At 35.5% G+C, this 7252-nt stretch overlaps 1 non-coding gene across 1 annotated transcript; it reads right to left on the bottom strand.

Annotated features, from left to right (window-relative positions):
• Positions 1 to 3437: 3437 nt before the first annotated feature.
• Positions 3438 to 3509, bottom strand: TRNAC-ACA (transfer RNA cysteine (anticodon ACA)). Its single transcript has one exon. It is a non-coding gene; the product is annotated as a tRNA-Cys (tRNA).
• Between the last annotated feature and the right edge of the window lie 3743 nt (positions 3510 to 7252).

Raw genomic sequence — 7252 nt, 5'->3', positions numbered from 1 at the left:
ATTAAGATCATAATGTGCTAATATCAATTTAACTTCTCTAGAAAACATGTTTAATAATAAGCCAGTGGCTGCAATTTTACTTCTACAAAAAATACTTCGCATGTGTTTATACATTTGAAAATAAAATAAAAATTCAACATCAAACTAATACAGCAATTAAGGAAATATAATTTGTAAATCAGAAAGAAGACTACATGTAGTTAATCTCTTGTACCATATCTGTGGAGTTATTAACATGTGTAAAATGAAGTATTTTTAATATTTTTGCTTTGGGGTATAAAGTTCTAATATCTTGTCAGTTTATGTTGTCTAAATTTCTATCAACTTTTCCCTTAAACTATCAAAAGCCTGTCTCTCTTTGTTCTATACTCAGAGGATCTGTATGGTCACTGAGTTTCTACTAACTTAAAAGAAAGTATCTTGTTTATATTCACTTTGAAACAGGTGCAAGATGAGTAGCAAAGAGACTTATAGTGTAAGCAACACATTTACCTTTGTGAAATATTAGTAAAAACAAAGAACCTTGAAATATGTGAAAAATAATCATGTTAATTATTCATCAGTATATAACTTCAGTTGAGTGAAGTGCTCAGGGGAATAGGAAAAATAGAATGGCTCTAATATTGAACAGTAATGTTCTATGTATGAAAATCTCCACATTTCTATAAACATTTTGTTAAAGACAGTTTAATTTTTCATTTATGATGGACAATCCTGTTGAATTAACAAAAGCTGTTGAAAGCAAAAGAACTAATACATATATGTATATATGCATGTGTGCTAAATTGTTTTAGTTGTGTCCAACTCTTCGTGATGTTATGGACCATAGCGCACCAGGCTCCTCTGCCCATAAAATTCTCCAGGCAAAAATACAGGAGTGTGTTGTCATGCCCTCCTTCAAGGGATCTTCCTGATCCAGGGATCAAACCTGAGTTTCTTACATTAGATAAGTATTACCACAGTGGAAAGGAACAAGATTTGACTTAGAACTTCATGCAGTTCTGAACTGTGAGGGCTTCAGTTTGCACTCAAGTATAACAGACTTTAAATCCCATTATTAGATCTAAGATATTAGAACTATATCATAATGCCACAATCTTAACAAATGGAGAAAGCTTTAACACATAAGGCTTTAACATATCACAAGTTACTGACAATTATAAATTTTAATTGTCAGTAACTTCCAATTGCCTCTCCTGAACAATGTTATGGGTTCTATGTTCACATAATTATATATTTTTTCAAAATTCTAAAATTGAAACATTTGATATAATTAGTCTGAATTTCCATTTTTTCAGATGAGAATTACCTAAAACAGAAAGTGTCCCACTCCTGTATTTGTAAGACAGAAACACAATGCTACAAAGAGTGTTAAAGAACTTGTGTAAAGCTGCTTGACTTTTCATACACAATAAGACACTCAGAATTTATCAATGACTATAAAATTTTGATTATAATTTTTAAAATTCAATTCAGCTTCCTGTTTTCACATCTTATCCATGTTAAAGATATCTTTAGAAGAAATCGTATATAGGAAAGCCTATAAGGAATTAAAAGCTTCATCTTTTGGTTTTACACACACATGTGCATTTAAGTGTGTGTGTACATACACATAGAGGCAGAATAAAGAAAGCATGGGTCTTACTGACAAGGCCATGATGTCATTACAATGGGATTAGACCCAAATGGACAAACATGATCCCAGTAAAACAAATTAAACATAATGGAAATAAGCAGGAATTAGTATTTAAAATGTAAAAAGAAATGAGAAAAGAAATAGATACATTAAAATACTCATGGTTTATCATGGTCATAATCCAAGCAAGAATATGGATATTAACCCAAGTAAATTAGATATTTTTTATTAAGCGCTTACAATGTCTAGAAATTGATGGAATGGGTGCTCAGCACTAAAATATGGCAATGATAGGAGATATCTTGCTCAAGACATGTTTAACATTTATCACAGATTATATCATCATATATAACTAGAGTATATTTATGAATGTAAGTCTATAGAAAATACTTGGATAGGATGAAATAGCTGTTAACTCAGTGTTTATTTGCAATAATAATGACAGGCTCCAAACATACAGATGTCATTTATAAAGAATTATCATTTACCAAAGCACACAATTTATAAATGTTGAACTAGTCTCAGTTAGATTCCTTTAAAATATCCAATTCCTAATGCCTATTATGAAAACGGATTTCAAAATTCACCATTTACCAGTTTTTCAGAGGAGCAAGATATTGGAATATAAGCAGCTTAGATCTTAGTGTCAAAGACTACTATTGGTTTTGAATCTGTCTTAACCTTTTCTGGCTGTGTGAATTCAGAAAAACCAAAGTTTCTTCGTCTGAAACTTAAAGATATTAATATTCAACTTACCTAGCTTTATGTTTTTTATAAATAGCTTAAAGGATGTCTATGAAAAGAGCCTTGCAAGTTAAAGACAAATAATAAAAGGAAGGTATTATTATTTCCCTCCAGTGTTCACTTAATTTTCAAATATATACTCTTTTTTTTTTTTCATTTTCCCAATTTATTCAGATTTCCTGGATTCATTTATGTCTTCATTCACTGAAATAGTTTTGGAGTAGGTATATGTTAATTCACAAAAGTACCTGACTCAGAATTTTTCCTTCCAGTAACTCCATACACTATCTATGGTTGTGCGATATTTGACTAATGCAAATCTAGCCACTTGACTTAGATTTTATTTTTGCCTGCATTTCAAATTACACAGTGGAGTGAGGAGAAATCATGCAATAACTTTCCCTTACAGATGCACTGGCCCAAAGAATTCAACTCTATCTGTTTAGCAAAAGTCACATAAACCAAGCTAAACAGAACAACAACAAAAATTAACAAGTCAAGAAAAAATAATTTTCAGGAGCAAATATTTTAAAATGAAAATAAGCTAGGAGTGTTTCTTTCTTCTCCCTCTCAAAGTAATTCAGATTCTATGATTCTAGCTGAGGGAAGTCATACTGAAGATCACTATTGTTTTGTGTTTGTACTTTTAGGTATTAGTTTTCAGTTGTTTGGTTTGTTGATGTGTCTGTTTAGATACAACTTGGCTTCTAAGATAAATTAACTACCTCAAGTAGTGCTCAACTGAGAAAACATCACCTTCTTTGAAGACTGCTGCTGCTGCTGCTGCTGCTAAGTCGCTTCAGTCGTGGCCGACTCTATGTGACCCCAGAGATGGCAGCCCATCAGGTTCCCCTGTCCCTGGGATTCTCCAGGCAAGAATAGTGGAGTGGGTTGCCATTTCCTTCTCCAGTGCATGAAAGTGAAAAGTGAAAGTGAAGTCGCTCAGTCGTGTCCGACCCTGCAACCCCATAGACTGTAGCCTACCAGGCTCCTCTGTCCATGGGATTTTCCAGGCAATAGTACTGGAGTGGATTGCCATTTCCTTCTCCAGGGGATCTTCCCAACCCAGGGCTCGAACCTGGGCCTCCCGCATTGTAGACAGACGCTTTACCAGCTGAGCCACCAGGGAAGTCCAAAACATAATGAAGGCTTATTAAATTTTAGTGTTCTCCCTTATAATAAAATTAGATTTTTGAAAAGATATATTCTAAAGATGAAAGAGAGAACACAGAACTTACATGAATTGAAAAGAATGCTGCAAATTTCATAATAACCTAGTAGAAGCAAAAATATTATGATTCTAGATAAGCAGTTATTATATACTCAAATAAATGAAAGTTAATAATAGGAAAGAAATAGGACACTTGCATCAGATATAGATATATATCTCAATGTATATATATGCATTGAGGTGTGTATATATATATATTTCAATGTTATTGAAAGGGCCTAAAATATACGATGTTCAGAGTTATTGAAAAAATCAAGGTTTGAGAAAATAGATTGACAGTGCTATGATTAAGTATGGGAAGTGCTATCATGGGGCACAATTAAAATCCTTTATTTGCGTCAGATAGTAGAAGTATTTTATGGATAAAATTACTTGGGATACAGTTATGTTCAAATTAAAATTATTTTCTAAATATTAAAACTTAGAAATGCTATGAGGCTTTCTAAAGAATGAATGTCTCAGTGGTAGAAATATTCAAACAGAAAATTAGCATCCACTTCTAGCAGTTTCTATGGAATAAATAACTGTAACACAGTTTGGAAGATAAGATAGATAGACCTTCATATTTTATTGCCTTTAAAACTATGGCTCTCTAAAAATACCCATTTTAAAGTTAAATTATTTTGAGGTTGTTTTTATAAGTCTGTGATTATTTACATAATCTATGATTTACTCCAGTCTCTGAATTATTGGAAAGCATGGAAGCATGAATAAGGAGGATCTCTGTCCATCATTATCAAACAGAAGGCTGCATAAGAGCCAAACCAAAAGGAAACCATTGCCCACATTCTTATCTTGCTTTATTTTTTTCAGTTTAAATTGTTCAATGATTTTTTTCCAGTAGCTGTAAAAATTGGGCATCAATCACTCTTTCAATCAGCAAATTAAAGGATATTTATATTGAAGACACACTATGTTCCAGCTATTGTTCTAGGTTAATCATATTTAAATAGACCCTACTTCTCACAGAGTTTATATTTATTTAGTGAGATATTCAAAATGTTCTAATAAAACAAGTACAGTGTTATAGGAATCCATAGTAAGAACACTTGATTCCAATTTGAAACTGCAAGAGTCTTTGCAATTTTCCTAAAAATTGTGAATTTTCTTCTGGAAGCTTCAACAGCCTGAAAAAATAATGCTGAGGCTGCTAAGTTGGACACTAAATCTTCTATACATGTATCAGTTCAGTTCAGTTGAGTCACTCAGTCGTGTCCGACTCTTTGTGACCCCATGGACTGCAGCACAGCCAGGCTTCCCTGTCCATCACCAACTCCTGGAATTGCTCAAACTCATGTCCATTGGGTCAGCAATGCCATCCAACCGTCTCATCCTCTGTAGTCCCCTTCTCCTCCTGCCTTCAGTCTTTCCAAGCATCATGGTCTTTTCCAACGAGTCAATTCTTCCTCAGGTGGTCAAACAATTAGAGCTTCAACTTCAGCATCAATCCTTCCAATGAATATTCAGGACTGATTTCCTTTATAATTGACTGGCTTGGTCTCCTTGCAGTCTAAGGGACTCTCAAGCATCATCTCCAACACCACAGTTCAAAAGCATCAAATCTTTGGCCCTCAGTTTTTTTATGGTCCAACTCTCACATCCATACATGATGACCAGAAAAACCATAGCTTTGACTAGGTGGACCTTTGTCAGCAAAATAATATCTCTGCTTTTTAAAACTCTGTCTAGGTTGGTCATAGCTTAAATATTATTAATTGACTTCTGTAAATAATATTTTATTTCAGGTGATTTTTGATAGAAAAAAATTTGAAGATGTATTTTCTATTTTTGGCTTAATATCTAGTTGGATAGAAATACTTAAGTACATAGAGCATATGTGTTGGTTCAGTTTAGTTCAGTTCAGTCACTCACTCGTGTCCGAACATTGTAACCCCATGAATCGCAGCACGCCAGACCTCCCTGTCCATCACCAACTCCCAGAGTTCACTCAAACTCACGTCCATCAAGTCGGTGATGCCATCCAGCCATCTCATCCTCTGTCATCCCCTTCTCCTCCTGCCCCTATCCCTCCCAGAATCAGGGTCTTTTCCAGTGAGTCAACTCTTTGCATGAGGTGGCAAAAGTATTACAGTTTCAGCTTCAGCATCAGTCCTTCCAATGAACACCAAGGACTGATCTCCTTTAGGATGGATCTGGGTGGATCTCCTTGCAGTCCAAGGGGCTCTCAAGAGTCTTCTCCAACACCACAGTTCAAAAGCATCAATTCTTAGGTACTCAGCTTTCTTCACAGTCCAAATCTCACATCCATACATGACCACTGGAAAAACCATAGCCTTGACTAGACGGAACTTTGTTGCAAGGTAATATCTCTGCTTTTCAATATGCTATATAGGTTGGTCATAACTTTCCTTCCAAGGAGTAAGCATCTTTTAATTTCATGGCTGCAATCACCATCTGCAGTGATTTTGGAGCCCCCAAAAATAAAGCCTGACACTATTTCCACTGTTTCCCCATCTATTTCCCATGAAGTGATGGGACCTGATTCCATGATCTTAGTTTTCTGAATGTTGAGCTTTAAGCCAACTTTTTCACTCTTCTCTTTCACTTTCATCAAGAGGCTTTTTAGTTCCTCTTCATTTTCTGCCATAAAGGTGGTGTCATCTGCATATCTGAGGTTATTGATATTTCTCCTGGCAATCTTGATTCCAGCTTGTGCTTCTTCCAGCCCAGCATTTCCCATGATATACTCTGCATATAAGTTAAATAAGCAGGGTGACAATATACAGCCTTGACGTACTCCTTTTCCTATTTGGAACCAGTCTGTTGTTCCATGTCCAATTCTAACTGTTGCTTCCTGACCTGCATATAGGTTTCTCAAGAGGCAGGTCAGGTGGACTTATATTCCCATCTCTTTCAAAATTTTCCAGTTTATTGTGATCCACACAGTCAAAGGCTTTGGCATAGTCAGTAAAGCATAAATAGATGTTTTTCTGGAACTCTCTTGCTTTTTTGATGATCCACAGGGTGTTGGCAATTTGATCTCTGGTTCCTCTGCCTTTTCTAAAACCAGCTTGAACATCTGGAAGTTCACAGTTCATGTATTGCTGAAGCCTGGCTTGGAGAATTTTGAGCATTACTTTACTAGCGTGTGAGATGAGTGCAATTGTGCTATAGTTTGAGCATTCTTTGGCATTGCCTTTCTTTGGGATTGGAATGAAAACTGACCTTTTCCAGTCCTGTGGCCACTGCTGAGTTTTCCAAATTTGCTGGCATGTTGAGTGCAGCACTTTCACAGCATCATCTTTCAGGATTTGAAATAGCTCAACTGGAATTCCATCACCTCCACTAGCTTTGTTCATAGTGATGCTTTCTAAGGCCCACTTGACTTCACATTCCAGGATGTCTGGCTCTATGTGAGTGATCACACCATTGTGATTATCTGGGTCATGAAGCTCTTTTTTGCACAGTTCTTCTGTGTATTCTTGCCACCTCTTCTTAATATCTTCTGCTTCTGTTAGGTCCATACCATTTCTGTCCTGTATCGAGCCCATCTTTGCATGAAATGTTCCCTTGTTATCTCTAATTTTCTTTAAGAGATCTCTAGTCTTTCCCATTTTGTTGTTTTCCTCTATTTCTTTGCATTGATCACTGAGGAAGACTTGCTTATCTGTCCTTGCTAT

This window comes from Bubalus kerabau, chromosome 12 (genome assembly GCF_029407905.1).
Source record: "Bubalus kerabau isolate K-KA32 ecotype Philippines breed swamp buffalo chromosome 12, PCC_UOA_SB_1v2, whole genome shotgun sequence".
NCBI lineage: Eukaryota > Metazoa > Chordata > Mammalia > Artiodactyla > Bovidae > Bubalus > Bubalus kerabau.
This window is presented reverse-complemented; position numbering and strand designations above follow the sequence as displayed.